At 41.3% G+C, this 27,200-nt stretch overlaps 1 protein-coding gene across 5 annotated transcripts in view; it reads left to right on the top strand.

Annotated features, from left to right (window-relative positions):
* Window positions 1-9,079: 9,079 nt before the first annotated feature.
* Window positions 9,080-27,200, top strand: part of MET (MET proto-oncogene, receptor tyrosine kinase) — an 89,502-nt gene continuing 71,381 nt past the window's right edge. For 2 of the 5 annotated variants that reach the window (XM_021542607.2, XM_021542603.2), the window contains exons 1-2: window positions 9,360-9,429; window positions 17,493-17,567. The gene's annotated coding sequence lies outside the window, so the exon portion shown is untranslated. Of the gene's footprint in view, window positions 9,182-9,359; window positions 9,430-9,764; window positions 9,967-17,492; window positions 17,568-27,200 lie in introns of those variants that run through there. The other 3 variants (XM_021542604.2, XM_021542605.2, XM_021542606.2) reach the window with 3 other exon arrangements.

The following is a 27,200-nucleotide window of genomic DNA, read 5'->3' as shown; positions in this document are numbered from 1 at the left end:
GGTCCCAGCTCTTTTGCCATTCCTCATAGCACCTCAGGAAAAAAAAAAAAAAAAGCTGGGTTCTTCTTGTCTGACTACCTGTCTATAACTGAGACCCAGACAGGAAGATATCCAGATATCCTACATTTTGAATCAAGCGTATTAACAAAAATTAAGTGATTCATATTTTAGATGCATTGATTTAAATTCTCAGAGGTTTTTCTCTCTGTTGCTGTTTACTATAAAAGGAGACCAGACTGAGATCCTTGATCACAAGGCACATGAAGTGATCTGGGTCTTGCCTGGGTGAGAGGATGGCTGAGATCCCCCCTCTGACACCCCACAGTGGGGTGATGGGGCTGGAGAGCTTCCTTTCCTTCCTAGAAAGCAGCAGCCTTTCCTTTTTATCTCCAGTCACACCTCCACCCCAGCCACTCCCCTGACATGTTTGGGTTGAGATTAAGCTTGTCTCCTGATTAATGCCAATAGGATGTGTGCCATGAGACACATCGCAGCCTTCGAAGATAATGCTAACACTTATTACAACATAATTGTCATTAAAGAGCACTAACACATACCAGCAAAATGTTTGCAATACATTTTAGCTCTCAGAAAAGCATTAAAAGCCAGATTAAGATGTAAAAGGTCTGTCTAGCTTGCACATTTAGAGGAAATTGAGAACCCCCAAATGGCCATTCCCACACTGCCCTCAGTGCAACTTCTGAGAGTTTCTCAGCCCTGTTCCTCTGTTTCTCTGGGGACTGAGAGAACAGGCTGAAGTGACCTGGATGCCTTGAAGCAGCCAGCTGACCTCACAAGCTAGCTGGACCAAGGTGACCAAGGTGACTTTCACATGGTGATCAGGATGCTCAAGGCAAATGATGTAAATAATTCTGATTTCTTCCCTCTTTCTCATGAAATGATTGGAGACAAAAATCACTGGATTTCACAAACAAGCAGCTATGTGTGCATCCAGATAAATTAGTATTGTATAGATTAACAACACAACACTGTCAAAAGGAATATTTTCAGAATTAGCATTATAGCTCATGGTCCCAATTTCAAAGCTGTGATTTTAATTTTATTTTCACATGAGGCTTACCTCTCTGACCTATTTAGACATCCATAAAACCCCATTTCCTCTAGGATTTTTGGACATTCAGAAAGATAATTCTACATTAGACCTACTTTCATCCCTAAGCTTCTCTAGAGGTTTCCTTCCTGTCTTAGTCAAGACAGTGGTTTTCTCTGTTCCTCAGTTCCTTATCAGTAAAATGAAGCTAACAGTACTTCCCAGTAGTGACTTTTGGGAAAAACTAAGCAGGAGTTTGAGATGTTCTTCAGTATGTTAGCATGGGAGACAGCAAAAAGAGGGAAGAATCTATGTAAAAATGAAGAAAAGAAGGGTAAAAATCTTTCTAGTCTCTTAGTTCAGAGTCAAACTTCGGGAGCAAACGTGGGAGTCAATCAGAGCTGGATTTGTCCTGATGGTAATTGCAGCTTTTTATATGATCATTTAAATTGTCTGTCAAATGAAAATATTTCTGTATAATGAGCATGCTATTAAAAACACCCCTGCCAAAGTGAGGGCAGACACAGTCAAGATATCTATGAGGGACTGGCACAGATTCACAGCTACCACTGGGCCTGGCAAACACCAGAGCACAATGCCTGAGCCTTCTGCAGCCCTCCACAGCAGGCTAGGCAGGTATTCAGAGTGAGTACCACGATTTAATTTGAAAAAAAGCATCAACTTCCAGTCTCTCACTTCTGATGTACTCATTATACAGCTAAATCTCCCGAACTGGATAGGTTTTGTCCTACTGGTCTCCTCTTTCCTGCTGCCCGCTTCTTGGTGGGGTGCTTTTGTTCCTTCTTAGAGATAAAATTGAATCTATGAAAGTGACCAAAATCAGTAAGGTGTTCTTACAAAACCCACGTTTTAACTTTGAATTTTGTCTTTGTTAAAAATCTCTCAGCAGACAGAGGGAGGTGAAACATAAAATTACCAAGCTGAAGTAAGCCTTTTTGGTTTGGCTCAGTATTTCCTCTGAATTCTTTGTTTCATTTGATTTGAAAATGTTCCCAAACTCAAAGTTAAACTTTAAGCTCACCTGAGTACTTGCTGGTATGTTTAAACATGCTTTCTCCCTGTATGTTACACAACAGTGCTATTAGCTCCCAAAGAGTACAAACAATAAAATTGTAATAATAGTATAAAGACACTCTGAATTTTTTCTTTTTTTCTTTTTTTTTTTTCCTTTTTGTTTTTTTGTGTTTTTTTTTTTTTTTTTTTGTGAAGAAATGTACTGCTATCAGTATAGATGTTGTTAAGGACACAAATATTTCCTGGCTACACATTATGGGTGTGTTCCTGCCTGATTCCTGCCTAATTTAAAATTATGGGATTTTAACGTTGACTTCATTCTCCATAGTATTACATTCATAATCAGCACATGTGTCTAATTAAATAATGAAAGTTATTGAAAGGAATAATCTCCTATCAAGATTGTCATGAGTTGGGCTGTATCCTAAACCAGCCTTATGAAATAGAGCTTTTGGCAAATACCATATGCTTACATCATCTATGTTATTCTAAAGTTAACTTTAAGATGCAGATTCTTTAATGATAATGAACAAAATCCAAGTCTGAATTACAATAATTTGGCTTGGTAATAGAATACATGTCTTTATTTTTAAAAATGTATCAGAATGGGTATTGTACATAAAATGCAACACAATCTAAACCACATCTGAGAAACATCTCATACTTAATGACATTAAGCTAAAAAACATTATGAGATTTTAGAACTGTGCTCTAATTCTTCAAGGAGATGTAGAAGACAAATTTTACACACTCAAGGTAAAGTGACCAGGCTTTCCAAACTCACAAATATTTTTGTGTATAAGCCCCTGGATATGGGGAAAAGATGATGATGACATCTAGACACAGCTCTTCAAGACTAAGCATGTCAGGAAAATTGCCACTATAAACAACATCAGTCTGAGGTTTTGCCAAAGACCTCCACTTTGGTAGTTACAGAGAGCTAGGACACAAGTTCCCAAGTCTGCAAACACTTGTGTATGCAATTGATTTCATTACCAAACCATTCTGAAATGCCTCTCCTTTTTTTCCTCTTGACACATGGTTAATGTTATGCCAAGAAAATATAGATCGATACAGGATCTCATTTGTTTCTGTATTCTCTGGCATTTTATAGAAGTCTAACAAAGATGGTTTCTGGTTTTGAAGTGCTTTCGTCTCTCACACCTGCTGAAAAAAAATTATTGAGGAAAAATGAAAACAGGCAAAGTGTTATAAATACAAGAGCAGAAAGTAAAGGGGCTTTTTCTCCTCAAAATATCTGTTCCACTCCTTGGAGATGGTCCTTAGAGCAGCATTATTTGAAGCAGCAGCATTCTGAGATGCTTTCAAAGAAGAAATCCGAAGGTCATGGTTCTCTTTCAGTGCACAGGAGCTCAACAAGAGTATTACTTGTGCAAATGGCAACTTGTAGAGCTGTGTCATGACCTGCAAGGATGAGGACAACTGTGAAAGCCAGGCTGCACATGCCTGTGGCACTCAGCATCACCTAACTTAGGCAAGTGCTTAATTGTAAGCATCTGATTATCTCTAGTGAAGCTTATGTCCTGCAAAAGTAGGCTGAATCAGAACTGTGTTTGCTCATGCATGCTCACATGCATGTTAGCATAGTCACACCCTTGCCCTGCTCACCAGGTGCACACATAGCTGGAGGCAGGATTTGTTCCTGTGCTTTTAAATAGGCAGATTTTCTATTTTCAATGATCTGGATGCTATGCCCTTTTTAAATACAAAAAGCAAACTGAAGGGGAGGGAGGTAGAGAAAGGCTGCACCTGCATTACAGGAATCAGACTTGAAAGAGGATCTAGGAAAATTTCTAGCAGCTAGTCCAAAAGTAATCCTGGAAATATAAAAATCAGAGTGATTTCACTACTAAACAAAAGCAACAGGTCTGCAGTTAAAATAAAGGGGTGGTGGAATTCATTTAAAATATACTAAAAACAATGTCAAGAAACAGTTATGCATTTTGACTAAGTGGGCAATAGTAGTGAAATTAGGAATATTATGCTAGCAGTTTCTTTGTGAATATTTTAATTCTGAGTGTCATCAGGTTTGTTTTCAGTTATGCAAACAAATCTACTGTTCCAAAGTGGCATATATATGCTACTGGGTTTGAATTTTGTCACTGTTCTTTGCCTGACGCAGTTTATGCTGAGCTATGCTAGAAAAGTTCTCTACAGCATGTTCTGGAAAGCCTTTGCTGCTGCAGTGTGAGCTCAGTGAATGCACCAAGGGCTACTGCACTTCCATCATTTTCAGGGACATGAACACAAAGACTGTTCAGCTTTCCATGCCTGAAATGATTTCTTGGGTTTGTATGTTCAGAGGTACTCATTCAGGGGTTTAATGCATTTCAAAATCACTAGGAAAGAAGGCAAGGTTCAGGTGGGGAGCAGTGAGAATCACACCATCTCTTCCTCTGCCTTCTGGAGGCTGAGGTGCTCCCTCCAGTTAAGCTGATGTAATGTTGTGCTGCCATGAGCCCACCCTCCTCCTGGATTTCTGACCTTGTCCTTTTGCAGCACTAGCACTCACATTACTGCATAGCAGATGGATTTGAAGAGCTAATCTATCTGTAAACTAATCTATGTTCTTTTGACTGATTAATTTTTGCTGGATTCCCGAACTTCATGTACCAGTTTCCCATGTGATCACCAAGGCTTTGGGACTGGCACAAAAAGGACACAGAGCCATGGCAATCCAGACTTCAGATGCAATAGCCCCATAAACATTTTCCTCCATTTTCAAGAATTATACTTGAAGCATTCACCATTTGGATTTTAGAATGGCCCAGTTGTGGTGTTTTTTTACAAGCAGAAAGACAAACAAGGAGGAAAATTTTATCAAGTTAAACAGAAAAACTTCCCTTTGCTCAAAAGTCACCTATAATCCACAGTGCAATATGTGGAAGCACCCTCGGTTATGATCTGTGTTTCTATACAAATGGAGAACTGTCTAGGGTAGCTTAGTGGTTAGAGATTAGAACTTCTAACTGCAGGCTTCTATTCCTGGCTTTGCAAGGGACTTTTGCAACCACCAGTCACAGGCTGAAATTTCTTCCAGTGACATTGTTGACCCTCTTACAAACAAACAGAAAGTACTTATTTAGTTATCAGAAGCTATGGGTTTAGTTAATAAATGGCTAGACAATAAATGCCATAAAATGCAGTGATGATCAAATCTTTGGAATCTAGAGATCTAAGTAGTAATTGTGATATTTAGCTCAGTTTCCAGAGAGGCAAACAACACCATGGGCATTTTTTCTCCAAAGCCCAACCCCCAGTCAACACTGTGTCCCTTCCCACTGTGTGCTTTTTGAGCCCAGGAAAGACAGTGAAAGACAGATTGTGTCAGAGTGACTTGAAGGGACAAAGTAGTCACAGGAAAATGTGCCTCAGGCACAGCCCCTTCCCTGAGCTGCCCCTGGCATTTGCAGCCAGGCTGCCTTCCAGTGAATAAGGGTCTACAGGAAATACAGCTACACATTACCCCAGCAGTCTGTCACACTATAATTTTCCCCTTGGATCACTGGTATGTCAGGCAGTTGAGCTGGGTGGGTTCACCTAAGGCTCTTATTTTGTTTATCAACCTCCAGAGATACTCAGACTCAGCTATTCTGAGTCCCTGTTGCAGGGTTCTGCAACAGGAAGGTACCTGATATCCACCGCTGTGAAGCTCAGCTCTAGAGATCTTTGTCTTGTGTGTTCTTAAGCATTAAATTAATTCCTTTCCGCTGTCTTGCTCCTTCTGAAATCATTTACTCATGAGTAAGCTCCACTAAGTCAGAAGTCTCTGGAGCTTCACAATGACATTTGCATTTTATATTTGCTCCCAAAGGTGTGAATGACTGCAGCAGAGGACAAAGAGTAAATCCTCTGATGCTACCATATAGCTGTGGTGCCATGTAGTAGAGTGTGGTTCTGCAGCAATGCACAGTAGATTTATGTTTGATTCTGCACTTCTAGAAAATGTGGTTAGATCCAGATTTGCAGAGGTATTTAAATATATATTTTTTCTTACTGAAATTAGGTATAAATTGGATACATAATTCTATAAACGTCATTTTGCTACTTGTAGTTATGATAAATAATTTCTCAGGTTCTGAACAGAAGTCACAATGAAACCCATAAAACTGAAGTGGACACATTAGTGTGTTGAGATGCACTACTGCCAATGTACAGAAATCATCCTGTGTTTTCATTCCTCATGTTTACACTTGAAAGTTTAAGTTCAACATAGCCTTGCAATTCATTTTCTAACTCTATTTCTGTATTCTTGGAAATGTGATAGGGTTTGCTCACCAGCTTCCTATCTCAAAACACATCAGGGCTGGAAAGGATGTGCCAATATACTCCCCAGTGTGTTCCAGTTCTCTTACTGAGCAGATCACCCTCATAGACTCTCCTTCACACTTTTGAATTGTTTTTTCCAGTGTCGTCAGCTTTTTAAAATGTGTCACGCCATCTTATGCCAGACTGAAGAGGACCAGCTCCTTTTGGACAGGGAAGAGAGATTAGGAAAACCTATAAAGAGACCAGGATGATGACTAAGAAAGTCAGTTTCTTTTTCACCCATAACTGCACCTTAAAGCTACTTCAAGCCTCTGAGAAGTTGTTCATGGTGTACACATGGTGCAAGCATGATGAAAGGAGTATCAGATGATTATCAAAGCCTCAGTGCAGTGTAACTGTCTCATAAAACTAACCTAAAATAACATGGCATCAGCATGGTCAAAATGGAAAGGAAACATCTGTTTCTCCTTTTTATGTTAGTGACAATCCATTTGTTAGTTTTAGAATAGCACAGACTGTCCCACTGATAACAGCCTGGGCGCTGGCTGCTCAGCCCAGGCAGGTGCACAGTGAACTCAGGAGCAGGCTAACAACAGATAATATGAGGGGCTGTCCTTAGAATGAGCTCTGGATTTAAATATTTTTCTTTATCACTTTATTTCAAAACCCTTAAGGAAGATTCTTCCAAGTCTGGTGTGGCTGTACTGGTGCACCGTACAGTAGTAGTGCACAGCACAGTCAGCAGTGACTGACTGATCACTAATTGAAGCCCAGCAAGCAGCACAGTCTAATTGTAGCCTTGCTTTTCCCTGGGCGGGGGTGGGGGGCATCCACACTGTCTTATTTTTCCTAACTATTGCTGAATATTAATTGAAATAAAGGTTATTGAAGTAAATTGACAGATTTCCAGACACTTGAAAGAAATGAGATTACATCAGTCATGAAGTTTAACAGAGACAAGTGCCGAATTCAGCACCTGGAATGGGACAACACTGGATGTATGGATAGACTGGGGAACAAGAAGTTGGAGACTATCACTGTGGAAAGGGAGCCAGGATTCCTGGTTGATGGCAAACTGAATTTGAGTCAGCAGTGCCCTGGCAGCCAAAAAGACTAACCATGTCCTGGAGGGCATCAGGCATCACTAACTGGCAAGGGAGGGGATTATCCTGCTCTGCTCTGCACTGGGGCAGCCTCACCTTGAGTGCTGGGGGCAGTTTTGGGCACCACAATATAAGGAAAATATAAAGCTCCTAGAGAGCATCCAAAGGAGGGCAATGAAGATGGTGAAGGGCCTTGAGGAGAAGCCATATGAGGAGTGGCTGAGGTCACTTTGTCTGAAGAAGAGACTGAAGGGAGACCTCATTGCAGTTACAACTTCCTCTGAAGGGGAAGCTGGGGGGCAGGCTGCCCTCAATCATGCATCTGTTTTTGCACAGAACTGGCTTATAGCTAGGTTTGATGTCTTTATCACTAGTGCTGGCAAGTCCAAAGGAAAGAGGAGACAGATAAATTGTGAAAGACTAGCAGAAGACTAGCAGAAAGGTGGCTAACTGCTTTTTTAAAACATTTTGTTCTGTTGTACAGCTTTGTACACATCCTGGTGACATCCAAGGCCTAAAACAAATACATACAATATTTAATTTTCCTTACAGAATGTTTTGATGTAAGATCTGACATTTTTCCCATGGTTAATCATGAAACTGGGCAGTGCTTCTTACAGTTCCTTGTACTTCACTCATGAAAAACGTTCATCGGTTTAAATGGTATGATTAAGGGCAGCAGAGTTGGGGCCAAAAAAGGAAGCAAGCAAAGGGAAAATAGATGTCTCCAGTAACTTCTATTGGAATATGGAGCCTTTCACTTAAAATCTGGTTTAAATCAGTAGCTGCTGAAACTCGTTACCAGAAAAAAAGATGGATCTTTGCTGCATGCCCCAGTGTTGAGACTTGCAGTCTCTCGGCAGCTCCACAAGTGTACATTGCACAGGCAGTATTGCTGAGTGACTCAGTTTCTCAGCACCTCTGAAAGATGAAGTCATCATCTGCTTTGCAAACCTTGTGAGGGAAAAACCCCAACCTGTGCAGTTTACTACCCTGTAGGAAGCACATATGGGGGAAGACAGCTACTTGATAGTCTATATAAACTGAGGTCATTTGTTTGAATTACATGTGGATAGACATTTAAAGCACAGTCAGCACTGACACCATGATAGTGCAATATGGGCTAAATTTGTTCACTACTACACAGCCTAGGGGGGGTCTCAGGACAAACCTAGGGGTGCCCATATCTTGACCTCTCAGGGTTAGGCTTTAGCATCAGTCAGGCACTGACACCTGATGATGGGTGCCCTGCGGCTGGGAGTGAGGAGGGAGGCTGTGCCTGCACACCACTGGTACTCACTTGGCCTGAAAACGCCGAGGTGCAGAAGGTCCACCAAGGGTCCCCTCCTGGCTTTCCCCATCTGGGGAGCGACATCCATCCCTCCTACCCCTGGGCTGGGGGCCTGGCCGGGAGGGACGAGGGGCAGAAAGGAGGGGAGGGGGAGCGAGAGAAGGAGGCCCCCCTCCCTCCTTCCCCCCACCGCGCACCCGGGCTCCTGCGATGTGGTGAGTCACAGGCAGGTCAGGACCGCGCCGGAGGGGCGGAGGGAGCGCGGGGACCGGCTGATTTACCGCTGGGAGCCGCCACCAGCGCGGCGGAGGCGCCTGAGGGAAGGGCGCGGAGAGCCGCCCCGCAGCCCAGGTGCCGTGCGGGAGGAGGGACGCCCGTGCCCGCCGGGGCGCGCAGCCCCTGCCGCCCCAGGTAGGGACAGCAGCGCGGGGCTGGGGCTGGGGCTGGGCCGGGGGCAGCCTGAGCCCGCGGGGCGGAGGGAGCGGCGGAGCGGCGCGGGGCCGCGGAGGTGCGCCGGGCTGCGCCCCGCTCCGCCCCGCCCGAGCCGGGCCGGGCCGGGCCGGGACCGCGGAGCCAGCCCAGCCCAGCCCAGCCCAGCCTGCCGGGGCGCAGCGCTCGCCCCTCCGGCGGCGTGCCGGCGCGCAGCCCGCTCCGCTCCGGTAAGGACCGGCACCCGTGGGGGGACGCGGGGAGCGAGATGAGCCGGGGAAGGAGGAGGGCGGGCAGCGGCTCGGTGCTGGCCGTGCCCCGCCCGGGAACTTCGCGGGAGCGCGGCAGCCGCCGCTGCTCTGCCGGGGCGGGCCGGGCGCGGCGGGGCCAGGTGACAGCGGTGCGGGGCTGCCGGCCGGCCCCGGCCCCGGCCGGGCTCCGCAGGGCGCCGGCGCCCGCGTACCCGCGAAGCCGAGACGGGGTAGGGCAGGGCGGGCAGCGCTCCCCGGGATGCTGCCGGCAGCGCCCCTTGGCCGCAGCCCGAGCCGCTGCCCCTCCCGCCCCTTCCCGCTCTGCGGGCGCGGCAGGAGCGCGCCGCGGGGCAGTGTCCGGCAGTGCAGCCTGGAAGTTCCAACTTGGAGACGGTGGCTCCGCGTTTGTGGTGGCCGGTCCGACCGCCTTCCGCGAGGCGCAGGGTGAGCCTGCGGGATTCCCCAAGTTGGGGATGTGTACTTTATGGTTTCGCTGCGTTCACAGTTTTCCTTACGGTATGGCCTTTTCTGTTGTTATTGTTAGGGTTTTTGTTGGGTTTTTTTTTGTTTTTTTGGTTTTTTTTGGTGGTTTTTTTTTTTTGGTTTTTTTTTTTTTTTAATTCAATTTTTAAAAGCAGAATTTGCTTCGAACGGTAAACAAATCGCAAAGAGCTCATATAATGGCATTCCACCACTGTTTCTATGTCAGCATTAAATTATGTGGTCTTAGGCTTTATAAAACTGAATGCACTCCTTAGAAATTGGAAGTTTTGCACATACATCAATAGGCATTAATAATCTAATACCAGTGTTGTTTAACAACCTGTGCGTTTGTAACCTGTAGGAGGTTTATTCAAGCGGCAGTGCATGCTTTTCTCGAAGAACCTATGCCCTGTGTGATAGTTCATTTGCTTTCATCCCACAGGTGCTTTTTTCATTGTCCAGCAGCAAAAAGAGGATGGTGTCTCTTTTTTGTTGTCTTTTTATTTTAGATCTGAGAGGTTTGGATTCATAATCAAGCAAGGGTCTCACATGTTTCTCAGAGAGCTGGTTAAATGTTTACAGATCATACACTGTGAGAGCAAAAAGCTAGCCTTTGGCAGGAGCTGCATGTTGAAAACAAAGTAACTTGCAGAATGACTGTATCGCTTGTTCTTTGTGCCATAATCCTTCTTCAGCACTGTATGATTCTTTTTCTGTCTTCTAATACAAACTGAATCATTTGGAAACTGGGATATTTTGTAAAACATTCATCTCATTATTTGGAGAAGAGAGAGTCAACTTCTGTGCCTTTTTGGTGGAGAGGGAATGAATTGTCTTTATTTTCCTCTAAGGATTTTCTCCTTTTTTCTCTTTTTTTTTTCCCCCCAATGTTTTCTTCTTTTTTTTCCCCTCTTTTTTCTTATTCTTTTTCTTTTTTTCTTTCAACTTTTTTTTTTTTTTTTTTTTTTTTTTTTTTTTTTTTTTTTTTTTTTCCTTCAGAGGTTAACCACTGCATAGCAGTTCTTTATTGGTAAGCTAAAGTGCACATATTGTGGCTGGAGAGGGGTTCATAGATGTGTTATTTGCTCAAGTGTAGATGACAGTGCAGCCATAGATGGATGGGAGCTCACTGAGTCAGAGCAAGGCTGCCAGAATGCCAAAATTCAGTAGAGGTTCAATGAAAAGCTCATGAAAGCAAAACTAAGTAGCAAGTATTGTCTTCCCAGTACTGCCTGTCCCATCCTGATTCTCCTGCTCTAATGGTTTTCTAGTACCTCAGCTGATGACCTGTAACCTCTTCTTGCTTGTCCAATGCAATCAAACCCGCCTACTCTTATTCTTCTATGATCTGCAAATATCTGCTCTGTATTTTTCAACTCAGAGGAGAGATTCAAAGTCTGCTGCCTCCCAAATCTGGCTTCCAGAGCTCGAGAGAATAACTGGCACAGCTGGCTGCAGTGTAAGAGCAGCAGTCTTGCCTTCACAGCCACAAAGGGAACCTGATGCCGGCAGCATGCTGTGCTGGGGTAGCCAGAGAGGCAGAGCTGCAGCGGTGGGAGTCACAGAGCACTGGGTGATCTGCTTTGTGCCATGATTGCTTTGTGGTGGGCATGTGTCTAGACTTTATTTGCTTCAGGCAGAAAGCAAGGAGAGGTCCTCCATCTCCATCTGTGTTTGTGAAATATTTAGTGTAAGGGAAATCCTGCTTGGGCTCTTTCAGCACTATACATCATTTCTTGAACAAGAAAGGGATAGGGTAGTTGAACAGCATTCTCTGAAACTACAGAAACACAAAATTCAGTAGTGGGTTACAAGGATCTGTTTGGTGCAAAGCAGAAGGAATGCATGCAGTGCATGACACTTCAAACACACCTTGCTAAGATTTTGGGTGGCAACACCACCTTTGTGGTGGGTTCATGTGAAAACCTTATGTCCAGGATTTCTACCTTCCTGTTGCTACCTTACTGTCTGTCCTTTGAGCTGGTGGCACAACTTCATGTTTCATTAGGCTGTTACCCTCAGATGAACCATCAACCTGTGCATCTTGTCTGCTGTGGCCATAGTTAGTGATTTTGCTTCCTATGCAAAGGTTGTGTTTGGTAATTAAACCTGTGCAATGCACCACTGGTGGTCATGCCACATTGCCTCAAGCAGCATGCCATCACCAAGGAGACAGGGCCACAGTTCCATGCAGGACTCTGGGGATGGCATCTTTTTGCTAGCCAAAATGAGGAGGTTTCTGTTGTTATCTTACAAAAATGATGTGTTTTTCTTGGCAGTGGCTTTAAAAATCTCTGTCTCATACATAGCGACTGATGCAAACATGCTAGCAGAAGCCATTTTTAAATCAGTTTCCTTACCCAGGGGAAATGTAGTATAGACAGGGCCTTCAGGAAACGAATAATTAGGTGACCTTTTCCCCCCCAGAATATCAGGTCTGTTTTATGTAGAGCTGTTTGAAGTCACACAAATTCTCATTACTCTCCAAATCTCTAACCTTGCCTTGTTTAAGATACCTTTTAGGAAATCAAATCAGTGTTTCAATCTAATTTCCAAAGGCATTCAAACACATGGTATGTGTGCTAACTTGTTTCCTCTAGCATTAACAAACCTAGCAAATTGCCAAGCTATTTGCCTTGAGGAAAACTATGATGTTGTACAAGAAGATAATGTATTTTTTCCTCTAATTTTAAACATTAGAGAAAGAAAAGAGGTAAAGTTATCAGACCATGTTAGTCCAGGATATAACTCCTTTAAAGCAAACAGTGTTCCTGAGTAGACTGTCACTGTTTTTGATCTGTTCTGGGACTTTTTAGTCACGCTGTGATCTTTTTCATTCACTTGATGTGGCTGGATGGTGACTGAGTCCTCTTGGCTCAGATGGACTTTGATTGCATTAGTTGCAATTGAGTATACCAAATATGAGAGTGGAAAATAGAACTGGAGATAAATAATTTGAGGGGCTTATAAGGCCCAAATTTGAAGAATTTTGTAATGCTTGTATTTTAAGGAGTGGCTGTGTACATAAGCCAGGCATTAGGGCGCATGTGGTGCAACAGTAGCAGAGAATGGTGCGAAACCTCTCCTCTGCCTCTCCTCCTGGCACGCCAGTCTCCAGGGAAGCAAGTACTCCAGAACATTTAATTTTTCAAGCAGTTGTCAATAACAGAAGATTTTTCTGCAGTGCTGAGGAGTTTAGAAAGCTTAAATTTCTTAAACAAAATGCTGCTTTTTCTGTGCATCATACAGCTCTGATAGTCTCTTCTGCTTGTCCCAGGAAAATTAACATACAATTGTCCTTTTGTATGGAAGGCAGCAAGAGGTTCTTGTTTGAATTAATGATAAATTTGATTGCAAATGCATGGGGAAGGAAAATTGCCAAATGCTTTCAGAAGATTTTCATTTTACTCAAGTGTTCACACCATGGCCATCACCATGGTATTTGATAGCTATCCCCTTTGTTGTGTACCTTGCAGCTTTAGCCTCACATTGAAGAGTCACACTGGCATATCTTTTTTTCCTGTAGTCATACAGAAGTAACAATTTTTATGTAAGTTGCTTTCCTTTACTGCAGTTTCTTCATTTTGATGTTTATCCAACTAAACAGTATCAAAATCTTTTTGACATGTATGGTTATAATTTCTGTGAGGGATCAGTGACCTAGCTTGATATATTTAAAAGTTCAGCAATAAACCTAAATATGTGACATTTATTGAAATTCATTCTTTACCATGGAGCTACTTTCTTTCAAAAATATTGAGAATACTAAGGGATTGCATCTGCAATTTGATTAAATCTACAGTTGTTACCATTTGCCTTCTGAAAATTGATTCCCTCTCCTCTCTGTCCCCCAGCTTGACATGCTTATTGATTAAAAATTCTGCACTGGCCTAAGCCAGCATGTATTTATTAGTGTTTGTGTGCTTCCCATGCAAGTTCAGACAGATTTTCAACTGTGTAAGCCATTTCTATTCCTAAACCATTGGAAATTGTAAGGTTCCTTGGCAATTGTTTTAAACTATATGATGACACATCTTTGAACCCCATTGTACGAAGGAAAAATACTTTCTGACTGGAGAGAGGTTTCCTGTTTATGTGTGTGTTTGCTGTAATTAAGCCTTCCCCTGTGTGTTGGCTGAGTATTTTTTTGTAATCCAAAATGGCAACACGGCAAGTCACCTCCAGAGTTTATTTTTTGGACAGGATACAGGTCTTTTATTTTCAAAATAGCATGGCTCTGAAGTTGATGATGAAGTACAGGGGCCTCTCAGTTACACTTCTACAAGCAGACTCAGTTAATTGAGGAGACACACTTATAAAAGCAGCTAGATTTAAGCAATAAGTAATTAATTTTTATTGACAATTTTATATTATGTAAGTTGTTCACTTCCCACACAGGAAGTTTTTTGCTTCAGCCAGATTTTCTTTCAGCATAAGGATATGAAATTTGCCAAATGTATATATATTTTATTTTATAAAAATGGCTAGAATTGTAGCTTTGGTTGTGCTGAAGAGTCACATAAAGTTTTCTGCTTCTCTTTAGAAAGAGCAGGCCAGCAGGTGGCCTCCAGATGGTGGCCCTACTGCAGGAGGATGGCATGCAATACCTGAGGGGTTTTCAGCTGTTTAGATATGGGCAGCTGACCAAAAATATAGCATATATAATACTCTTGCCCCTTGGTGTCTGGAGTGTGCAGATTTGTGACTTTGTGGCATGCCCTCGAACCCTACCTGCCATAGCTGGACCTCCTTCAGAGGATAGAGAGATGAGACTCAGAAAGGCATTTTGCCTACAATAGTAACAAGGCTGGACCACCATGAATTTAGGCAGTAAAGTTACAGTTATTTATGAAATACAGTGTTAAGGTTTCTGGTTTGCTTCAAATAATGTTCATTTTAAACAACTGTCTGGGACTGGAAGAAACGTGGACTAATGGACTGATTACACCGAGCAGTTGTTAAGGCTGAGAGCCACATGGCCCTGGTGTGGGATGTCCACACCCAGCCCCAGCTTTGCTGGCTGCTACCCCTGCCCACATCTGGTAGAGCATGCCCTCAGCTGAATTCCCTCCCTTTATCACCCACCGCAAACGCTCAGGCCTCCAACAACATGTATGGGTCTTAGGAAACTGGCTTTTTTTACTAGTTTTTGTAGTTGTGCCACTTTTCTGGTAAGAGCAAGGCTGTGGCCTCATGGTTGTCCCTGAGAGTTTTGCCACTGACTCTTCATGGATGCTGGATTTAGCTCTAGTTTTGTGTGTGTCTGCACCATATTTAAAAAACTGATTTCCTCTTCTCTGACTTTAACAGAAGGTTGATGTATCTTTTTTGACATACATTTTTTCTCATCAGTCCTGCAGGAACTATCTATTTTCACCTAAATTTTGTGGAAACAAATCCTTTCTGAGCATGTTTATTGAGTTAGATAAAAACAATTATCATCTACAATTAGAATTCCAAACTTACTTATTTAATGTTTCTTTTGTTTATTTGTCTATTTTTAGTTTGTTTGTGCTGGATGCTGAATCTCACTTTTCTTTTACTTTGTTTTGAAACTAATATACCTAGTGAGATTTAAAGCTTGAGAGAGGTCTATTGTGCCATGTAAATGCCTAGATACATACATGACTTTATTGTTTTGTCTTTGGGTGTATCATAAATAAGAGTGTGTTTTGGATTGGTTGACCCAAACTAAATCACCAGAATTTTAGGACCATCAGAGATATTAAGTAAGACATTGGGGTTTGCTTCTCCCCCCTGTACACACCCTCATCGTGGATGACCTGTGAGGACAAAAGTAGCAAGCTTCCAAGCAAGCCCAGCATTCCAAGTAGGCCCAGAGAAAAGTCCCAAATCTGTGGATTGTCCCAAAGCATGACTAGAAAAGAACAAGCTGAAATAACTCCACAAGTTTCATTTGTCTTAGATATATGCTGGAGTAACTCAGACTTGGATTGTTCTCTATCTTTGAGACTTCTACATTCAAAATTGTATTAGGATTACTGTTATGGGAATTATATATCCTTTTATCTATTGCTATTATATATTCTGATATCTGTTATGGGTGTTATTATATGGTTATTATTATATATACTTTCATGTGTCTTCTCATCCAAATATATCAGATTCTGTTAGGTCTGAGAAAGCAGGATAAAAGAGAGTGAGGCAGCTTTGCTGAAGACAATGACAGGTGGTGGTAGTTGAATTAATATTAAAAGTTGATTAATTGCCCTCTCCTGATGTAGTTGAAAATTTTATATTAATTACTTTAATTATATTCAGTTTTCCTGTCTATTTCTAGAGAAGAGGTACTAATTTTACATGTTATATATTACTGTCCTGCAAAACCTTTCCTCAGACTCTTTAGGTTTTTTGCTTTTGCTCTTTGGATTAGAGGCAATATTTTTCCTGAGGGAAAATGTTCCTTTTTAATACTCAGTATTTGATATCACTCTTACAAATGCCCAAAGCTGAAGTAAAAGAAAAAAATACAATTGCAATATTAATAATCTTTTAAAGAGTAGGAAAAATGCAAACAGTAATGGGGTCCAGTAAGCAGTGAGCCAGTGTGGAGCTCCTGTATGATAAAGCACTTCTGCATCAGAGAAAATAATCCTAATTTCACCCTAAAAATGTATTTACCATCCATTTAGATGAATGGAAAATGTTGTTTGTGTTTGAAGATGCAATTTAGCTTGCAGCAGATGATTGAAAACTATCTTAACTCTTCTGATGATGGAAAACTTTGATGGAGGAAAACTTTGCATACTTTGCTTTTACCTTCCTATACATGTTCAAGGATGGAGTGCTGCATGATAATGAGTTTTATCATTGTGTGTGTTTGCAGCACTTTCAGATAGTAAATGGGGGTGTTTCCCCAGCCAGGATGTAGGTGCCTTTAGTTGAAGTCAAGGTGTAAATTCTATCACCTTCAATGGAAATAATGCAAAAATTGAAAACAGAGGACCCAGACGTGCACTGTGTCTTTATGCTTTACTTTGATTTCTTAATTTCCTAGTATTTAGGGTATAAGCCTATTATAGTCAGAATCTGAAATTCCCAAATGTCTGTTTTGCCTGGTATTGCACTGTCCTTACAAACAAATTGCCAGAGTACATGGTGCGATGGCAACATTTCACTGTGTCCTTTTCCCTTCTCAGAGGATTAAGTAGCTCCTTTTCTGGAAATGTCCTCTCCTGTGACATTTTCAAGATCTTGTCAGCTTTCCACCATAAATTTCCACAATGGGAAAATCCTACTCAATCTAGCATGGGAATCTTGCTATAAGTTTCTGAAGTATCCTATGAAGTTTAATATTCAATCTGTTTGTGCATGTTAAAATCTCATTACATTTTATCTTCCATTAAATCCCATAGAATTCAGTTATTATTTCTATCAGATTCCATTTGATTATTGTCCTTTCTATCCTGACCTTATGTATACCAAAGAGAGTCTATTTGTGAGAAAGGGATGATTCTCTCCTTCTCCTGGTTTTATTCAAAAAGACCTAACCAACAACAGTCACCTTTTTTTTTTTTTTTTCTGGGTGACTATGGAAGGCTACATGAGAAGAAGTGTTCTGAATGCAGAACATGCTAATAGAAGTTGAGAGAGGTGAGAGCTAGACAGAAAAGGTAAGTAAAGTCAACACAAGTATACATGAAATCACAAAAATCATTAATGACATTCTAATTGCAGAACTGAAGTCTAGGATTTTCATGCAGAGCTAAAAAAAGGAAAAATACCTTGTGTGGTCATTTTTAGTTAGAAGGCCTGTTTTCCAGTTCTGTGGAGTTTTCTTTCCTTCCTTCAGAAAACACATTTACAAAAATAAGTATGTATGTGTTTTTCTTCATATGTAAGCTGCTATGATAAAATCAGCTGGGGTAGAGCTCAGAGACAACTTTGCTGCTTCCTGAAAATGGCCAAGTTGTGTTTTTCTTTGTTTGTTTTCAAATTGAGAAGTTTTCATATAACATACTTTGAAAAAACTGATTTTATGCAAATAATGCCACAATTCTCTTGTTGGTGAAACACAAGCTGGGCCAACATCTGTCTGCAGGTAAGCAGGAATGACTTAAAAATTCCCCTGAATGCAGTGGGAGAGGTCCCTGCTTATCTGAGCAGAATCTGTGCACCCAAAATCTCCTGCAGGGTACAAAAATAAGGTAACAACCAGTCAATTGTTTTCACAGTATAAAGACCCCTTCAGGAAGCAGCAAGGAGCAATAAGAGGTGGCTTAAAAATAAGTACCCCTTCCCCAGTTGCAAGAGGGAAATCTAAAGTTATGTTATTTACTGAGACCACCATCACATGCTATTAACAGGGTTAAAAGCCCATCAGTCAAATATTTGACTACTCATGGTTTATAGGGATTTCAAGGACTTATGGAAAGATAATGCCTGTGTCCATTAGCTAGTTACTTAGAAATGCAGCGTTGGTTAATTCAGCCTTTCTGAAAAGAGTAATTATTATCTTCATTAACAATATATAAGATTTTAAAGATTTACTCTTCTGCACCTATCATTCCTGTTATGTCTTCTACATCTCAATATTTACCCTCTATTGCTCATTTTAAATGAGGTAGTATTGAGATTCTGTCATTGCCACTGATCTTCTGTCTTTCAGCCTGTCTTAAGCACCCTGTTCTCTAGTCCTTAGTCAGCTCAGCTATCACAGGAATCAATGAGAATAATGATTGCATAGAGACTGTGGAGTCAAGTCTTGAAAAAGATGATGGCTTCACAGTGAAGGAATGTAGCTTATCTTGACACAGCTTAGGTCCAAAACCAGGCTTTTGTGTGAAAGCCAGGTGTGTAAGAGTTGAGATCTGTCCATCCTCACCCCAAACATCTGTATCTTGTTCAAATTTAAAATGCTTAAGTGAGTAATTATTAATCAAAGTCTATATTTTTGTCTGAACACAACATACACAGTTCTATTCAGTAATACAGTATAATTTGAATATTTTTAGTAGGAGCAGGGATGTAAAAGAAAATGCTCATGCTAAATTGCAGTGACCTTTGTTCAGTGCCCAAAATATTGAATTAATTATCAACTGTTTAGTAAAACATCATACTCAGGAGCAATTGTTTCACTGTGAAGTCCTAAATTAAAAATATGCATTTACTGACCAATTTCCAGTTTTAACACTGCCATTTTATTTTCCTTTTATTTTCCTTTTATCTTATTTTCCAAGCTTAATATTATGGAGAAAATCCAAAGAGGCTGCTTTGGCATTTAAAATGGGGTTTAGAGTGAGTTCAGGGCACAAGCCCAACAAAGGGATCTAAGAACACTCACTGGCCACAAAGCCCTCAGGTGCTTAGATTAACCAATGTCTGATTTTTTTTCCTGACTATTCCCTGGATCTCACCTGAGCTGGAGTTCTCAGAGAAGACAGAGCAGTAAGCGACTCTCAGTCCTGGCTGGGTTACAGCTCCCAGCCAAGCTCCTTTGCAGTGCCCAGACAGGATGGAGCCAGGCACAGGTCCTGCTGCTGACAGGCAGCCTCCAGCACCACACGCTGTCCCCTCTCTTCCTCTCAGCTGGCTTGGCTCCAAAGCATCAGGACAGCTTTGCCTAGGAGGATTCACATTCCACTCTCTGCATCTTCCCACCAGGATAGGAAGAGGAGGAGGAGAGTGAGGAATGGCTATGGGGTGGTGGATTGCTGCATCTCAGGGCTAAAGAGCAGGAGAGTGCTGGCAGGGACTGCAGAGAGGGCAGGGGGCAAAAGCAACAGAGCAAATCCCAGGTCCCAGATTTAGACCTTTGGCCAGCCTGTTCATGTGGGGTTGAGGATCATGGTTCTAAATCAGCCCCTTAATGGCAGGCGCCATCCTATAGAGCAGCCTTTCTGTGCTATGCCTGTACCAGCACTAAGCCTTTTGTGTTTTGGAGGTGTTTTGTAAGAATGGAATAATTATCCTCATTTCACCCCTATGAAAAAGGTAAATACCCTGTGAAGTTTGGAAACAGTCTCCTTGCTTATCTCACAGACTCCTTATCTGGCTTCAGATTTCCAAAGGAAGCATTCCAGGGTCTGAAAAAGTCCAAAACCTCGTTCCGGGCCCAGTATAAATGAGAACCTCTGAAGAGCAACAGTTGCACATTTTAGCCTCCCAGGTCTCTTCAAATGAGGGGAGACGACAGGCTGAAAGAAAGTAAATGAACCAGACGAAAAATCCTTTCAGAAACAAACACACAAAAAAGGATCCTATTAGCATGAAAATCTCAGGATGTTCAGCCATCCCTGAACTCCTTCTTCAAACTATTGAGCTTTTCAGCATCTTCTGAAGGTCAACACAATATTTCAAAATAAAAACTGTGGCTGACGGACCCTTGCTGAGGGACATCTGCCAAAAAAAGAGCTGAGGCTGCTACAGATCAGCCACTCTTCTGATTGCAGCTGTGACACTGTTGCCTCTGGTGAGAGCCAGGATGTCAGATAGGCTGGTCCCAGGCCATTTCGGGATTTATGAATGCCAATTCCGTAAAGTCCTTGGAAGGCGATCATGAATCACAGGTTCACAGCAAGGCAGCGGTCATGCCAATGAGTCGTCATTAACTCCCCTTCTAAACTGAGTGAAAGTAGGGCATCAGTTAAAGTGCACTGCAATAACATAAACTTACAGTGACAAAAGCGAGGTCAGCATTAAAAAGAAAAGGTCATAACCTCCTAACCAAACACAGATGAGAAATGAACACTATCCTTGCTATTGTTCCTGTTTGATTATCAAAAAGCCACTATGAAGCCTAGTAGGCTATCAGGTTATTAACTTTGGTATCAGATAATGTATGAAGCTGAGGCATAAATAAAGACCCCGTTCCTTTCACTATCAAACTTACAAACACAGCCAATTCAGTTTTGTTTGTAGTTGTTTTGAGTGTTTGCACCACATTTTCAGTTGGGGCAAAGACCACCAAAGCTTTGCGTAGAGGTGGTTTGTGTTTGGCAGGGCTGATTTTCTCAAACACAGCATTACACAATCATGGTTATATGTTGTGGAGGCAGCGTGAGCGTGGAAGGAGTGCAGTCTGCTTTCCAGCGCTAAATGCAGACAAAGCACAATATCAGCCCAACACAGTATCAACCCAATGGACTGTGCCATGCCAGACCAGTTCCCCCCACAAAAGTTCCTAGATGCAAGGAGATGACTTGGAGGCAACTTAAAGTCCTCTGTACATTGCTGATACAGGTCCACAAGCAGAGCTTTTTCTTGGTTTTTCCTTTCCCTGGATAAGCCACACCCAGCAAGCTGAGTAAAGGAGAGCTGAGGGTCTCATTCCAGACTCTGGGCCAGTTCTCCAGATCTGTGAGCCCAGCTCAGTCACACAGATGTGCTGATCTTGCTGGGACCCTACAGGGTTTGACCATGACATCTCAGCTTGACAAGCTGTGTATCAAGCAAGACATCAGCAAACTTTTGTAAATCCTTGACCATAAGTTTGCTTGCTAATTTGCCTTATGGCTCTTGGAGACACATTAACTGAGAAGAGTGAAGTCATGGCACACAGTGGCATGCTTTGTGTGTGCCCGCCAAGCAGAAAGTTGCTGCCTGACACTGGCCTGCTAGCTCTTTCAGAGGAAAGAACAGAGACAGCAAAATTTCTTTTGCTTAGTATCCTAGGTGTTTGTACCACACCTTGGAAGAATTCAGGGACTTCTTGGGTTTTAGTTGCTGATATTATTATATTTACTATGACATTAAAAGAAAACTTAGTAATTTGGTGGACATGTAGATCTTTTGGTACCATTCTAATAAAACATACCTTATCATCACTATTTTGATATAGTTGTCATATATAATATACTTTACCATCTGTATCTATTGACATAGAGAATTTTTTTTTTTTAGAGATTAATGCTTGGCTGTGAAGAGTTATTATCTCAGGGACTCCTAAGAACCATTAGCAGCAAATGACAATTAAACTGCAGGAAATGTCCTGCATCAAGATCATTCATAATTGGTGTTAGAACATTTAGATCAAATCTGTATGCTATCTTGGTTACTCATGACTATCTGCCTTTTAATCTTCTTCATTTTTATGACCCATGCCATTCCTTTAATTATCACAGTATGGTAGGCTGTTAGCTTTACAAAGACGGGAAAGGCTTCCAAAATATGCTCTGCATTTCAATACAAGAATTCAGGTAGATAGCTCTTATAATTATAAAACATAAAGTAGCAAATCTTAGTGCTGAGACTAGTTAAGGGAATTGAGCTAAAACTGTGCTTGCAGCCAGGTTTGCCAACTTGGCTCTTTACAAAAGGAGGAACTAGGTTCCCAGGAAATCACACGGTACCCATTCAGTACAGACAACCACAAGATGCTCAGACTCATGCAAAAAAGTTGATCAACAGGATCAACTCAGAAATGCAACTATGTTGCTTTGCCTACTATAAGGTGTTTCTGTGACACCAGAAACTAAGAATTGGATCCTTATGTGAGCTTGTCTGATTTCCTCAGTCCACCAGGGTGTGTCTGCATTTATCTCAACTCACTAGAAGTTGATAAAGGCCTTTTCTTTGCATATGTGGTGAAAATAGATAAGTGATGAATTAGTCTGTTCAAACATTAAAAATTTGAAGTTATACCCAAATATCTCTGTATGAATTATCCTGACCCAGGAGACCAGTATTTCCTTGTGTTATGAGTCATGACATGTTCTGTATCAAGCACAGCATGTTACTCTACTCACACACACATAGCTCTTCTTCTGCTTGTACTGAACCTTTGGACTGAGTAAAATGTTCATATGTTAGTCATCAGGCTGAATTATTTGCTGCAGATACCAACCTTAAGTCTATGCTAGAACTGGATTTATTTTACTTCAATTGTAGTGGTAAAGAGTCACAATAACAGTTATTTTGTTACTAAAGCTCCACGATTGTTGATTTGCATTTCAGATGGACAGAATGGAACAATTGTGTTGTTCAAAGTTTGCTTTCTATTTTCCTGTTATTGCTAAACAATACAATAGTTTTTGGGTTTTTTTTAAATCCTTCCATCCTTATCATTCAGATGTGGAAAGCTGTCCTCTTCTATTTAAAGATCCAAATCCATCTGCAAATATAAGCATGAAGAAACAGTGATGGTTCTACCTTATTTGGCATATTTCTCTGGTTTTCACTTATTTAGTGTATACTCTGAATTTCTAATCCATGTTCTTTGTGGAATTGATTCCTCAGCCCTTAAAATGAGCACTATTTTCTCACATGAGAAATTTATCTCAATTGCAAGAAATGCTGTATTCCACCTATTAAATTAATCTTTTTGAGCAATACATAGCTCTTGATGTGTTCTACTCATTTGTAATATATCAGTGAGTGCTTGGTGAGGTTCATTACAAAAGAGCCAGTAGTGCCTTGTAGCCCATCACAACAAAAAATGATTAAATAAATCCAGTTGTTCTAGAGACCCATGACATGAGTTGGCTTTAGGATGTTAAGTTCTGAAGCAATTCAAATAACATACTCTACCGCAATGCAGGACACCTCCAAAAAATGCCAAATGAGTATAAGAATAGCATTTTCTCCACTGCAAAGGCTAGATTAGTGTTCTTGTGGTTTAAAGCTTGTTAAAAATGAATGTGCTGGACAACAAAAATACTTCTTTTGATAGCTGCTGTGAATTATAATGGTATATTAGACCCAGTAATAGACTATGTATATTAAAGAGTGTGTTTTATGCAGGGATAATTTAAATTTTTTTATGTGTTTGAGTATTGTAAGGAAAGGCTTACAGATCAGTTGAATCTGCTAATGAAAGCCATTTCTTCTGACACACATGACTGCACTGTGTATGTAGAGGATTTAGTTAATAGTAGATCCTCCAGCAATTTCCTAGACTGTGCCCTGCCCAACAGTTCTTCCCCATCAGCCATCAGCATGCAAACACACCTCTGGGAGTAGAAATAGAAAATAGAAACCTCCCAACTGTGCTATGAATGAATTTATAACCTAAATCACAGATAATAAGTTGTTTGACTCTATACACTGGAAAACTGAATCATGCTAGAGTGCATACCATGCTGTAGGAAAAATAATGTTGCCACCTTAGTCAGGATGAGTGACCTAACCTAGGGTGAAATAGAGCTGAAGACAAGGGAACATGAATTTTAACTCAGATTAGCCATTTGGATTTAACTCAGGGATAATTTGTATGTTTGCTGCTGAGTTGCTCAATTTCTTTGTTCTCTCTTTTTCCTTAAGGTAACTAAGTTCAGATTTAAAACCTTTTATTTTTACCTCTAAACTTAGAAAACAGGTTGCCCTCACTAAGTGTTTTAGACATATTCAACCTTGTGTGCAGCTGCAATTGGTTAATTGAACAGTCTGAGGAAGACATCTCCATTGTGAGCTTTATCTGTTGAAGCTGATGCCAGTGCTGTGACAAATTTGCAGCACCTGATTAAAGTTGGATGAATGGAGCTGTTATCACCCCCTCTCATTTTCCCTGTCCTCTTAAATGATGATGTTCTCTCCATGGCACAGCCAATGAGCCACAGGGAATCAGGTCCTGCACTAGCACAGATTTTAGTCCAAAATAGCAGAGCAAACTGAAGTCTCAGGAGGAGTAGTCAATCAGGTTATTCTCAACTCTGTCAGAGACCAAAGTAACAAGATGTACTCTCCACTGGACAAAGTATAAAACTATACTATCAACTTTACAGAAGGGAAAAGGCTACCATTTGCTGACAATAGAGTTTTTGAAACTTGAACATGGCTCTGCTGTTACCTAACCTGAAATGACCTATTTTAGGACTAAATATGTTCTTGTACAAACACTCTGTCTGTGGGATAGAGGACCCTGCCATTTCCTTTTCTGTAATAAAGCAAGAAAAAATGAGATGCACCAAACAACGAACAAAATGCTTTCATGTCAGCATGTTGTCTGAGCTTGTGCAGACTCGTGGAGTGCTTGTGATTAGAGATAAATGGGACCCAAGTTTCTGAAATGAGGGAAAGGCGAACAAGCATGGCTGTGTTTTCTGGCATCCTTGCATATGCCAGCTTGAACATACTCCACAATAAGGCCAGTCCTGACTTGTCAGTACAGTTGCAAACAGAGCAAAGGAGAGACATGATGTTCAGTATTTACAAATTATCACCCAAATCATAATTAGAGGGAATGAAACTTGTAGGAAGAAGATTGCCACTGGGAAACTATTAATGGTACAAAACCACTGAAAGCACGGGTCATAGCACTCACTCTAATATGACACATCATTACCAACTATTTGCAATGGTTAACCAAAATCTATTTTCTCATCAGTTTTACTGGCTACTATTTGATGAGGGATGGAAAATGAGAACATCATGACAGTGGCTCATCTCTTACAAAAGGAATAATCCATGACAGCTATTGCTCACTGATGGCTATCACAGGCCAAAACTTACAAGTCATCTGTAGACACATGAAGGACAAACACACGTGTCACAGGAAGGTCACAAAAGATTGAACAGCACCCATCATTCAAACCAAGCAGAGAAACAAACGGTTTCCTTGTTTTCCTTCTGCAACTGATAGAGAGCAGCTAGTTCTTGGACCTGTAGCTATAGCACAAATATTTTGGTCCTAATTCATCAAAACCCTTTAATTTCAACAAATTATATTTGAGTTCAACAAAATACATTTGTATGCTACAGAGAGCCACTGAACCTTTGAATAGAGGAAAGATTGTATTTTTAATTCACTAAAATTTCTCTGCTTTTTCAGGATGTATTCAGGTGAAGTGTATTTGCAGTGAGCTGGTCTGAAGGTTACAAAAGAGCTTGCAGGATAGGAATAGAGAAGGAACCTGGGTCAGATGCAATGAAAAGAGGTACCAAATGTCATGAGACTCTGAGAAAGAAGCAGCAGAGTTTACATAATGTGAGGAAAGTGAAATACATAGTGTTCTTCATGTGATTCCTATGTTCTCCCTAAGCTATAAATGTCTCACCACAAGGCATGTTCCTTCTGGTGTCAGGCTTCTTGAGAGAAGATTCACAGTATGCTGAAGACATGGGCTGTGGAGAACCATCTTCCCTAGAGAGTTGCCCATAAATTTGAGCTGGAGTGTCCCATAGGTTGGAATCAGCAGATTACTCTCTGGGAGGATGCTTGTAACATCTCAAAAGTATGCAAAGGAAAGCACTATGATGAGACTCAAAGAGAAAAGATGACTTCGTTTTCATGTATTGCTCATATTTTCCTTCCTGTAGTGGTAAAATAAAGTACCTATTATTCCTGGCATCCTTTACATCACACTGAACCCCACCTTTGTTCTTACTGTTAAATTTTCCATTCCAGCCTCACTTGCTAGAGGAGTCTAAGGTGGAATTTTTGGTCTCCAGAGCATAGATTGAAATAGTGGTATTTTACTGAGTGTAGACAGAGCAGACTGTCTGAGGATACTGGCCTCACAAAATATCCCAAAAATATAGAGAAATAATGTGTCATATAGTATTTATGGCTCTAAATACTCCTGTAGTGCACAGTGGTGCTGGTTGATGGACAACTAGGTATCATCTTTTTCAGACATTGGAAGAATAGGGAGGATTGTAAACTGAAAACTGAGGGACCTATGGGGTGGGAAATCTATTTGGGAGCATTAAAACAAGAACATGGTACAGAGTATAGTGCAACAAATAAGGTGCCTGTCCAGTGACCTTCCTTTGTTTTTTTTTGCCTATTGTGGTCAGTCAGCCTCATCCTCATGCAACTCTAGTCCCATCCATTGCTTTGTGTCTCCACTGCAGGGCCGCATCTGTCAAGTGGATTTAAACTTATTGCAATAAACAATATATCTATTGTTTACTGCAATAAGTGTGTCAGAAATAGAGCACTTTTGGAATTTTCTGCTTAATCTAGTATTTGTCAGAACACGTTGACTCATCTGAAGTGGATCTGCAGGAACGCATCAGTTTCAGCAGTTTCTTGGGTGGAAATGCTGGTTGAAAAGAGGCAGACAGTCTGTCCCACTTCTCCCAGTGCTGGGACCTTCACTTGACACTGGCCAGGCAGGATGTGAACATGATTGTTCTTGGATCATGTGCAAATTCTGGGTGTTTTACCCAAACTTTGAAAGCTCTTGGTTTCATCCCAGCATAGAGAAGGAAAAAATTCTCAACAGCAAGATGCTACAGAGGATGAGAAGACAGTTTCCTGCCCTATACAATATGGAAGTCAGAAGTTTGCGTACTGGGACTATTTTCTGATTATAGCAATATCCTTGATCTTGTTTTCAGGATTTCAGATTTGTTTTCAGGATTCT

The sequence above is a fragment of the Lonchura striata genome, chromosome 5 (assembly GCF_046129695.1).
Source record: "Lonchura striata isolate bLonStr1 chromosome 5, bLonStr1.mat, whole genome shotgun sequence".
In the NCBI taxonomy this organism is placed as follows: Eukaryota; Metazoa; Chordata; class Aves; order Passeriformes; family Estrildidae; genus Lonchura; species Lonchura striata.
This window is presented reverse-complemented; position numbering and strand designations above follow the sequence as displayed.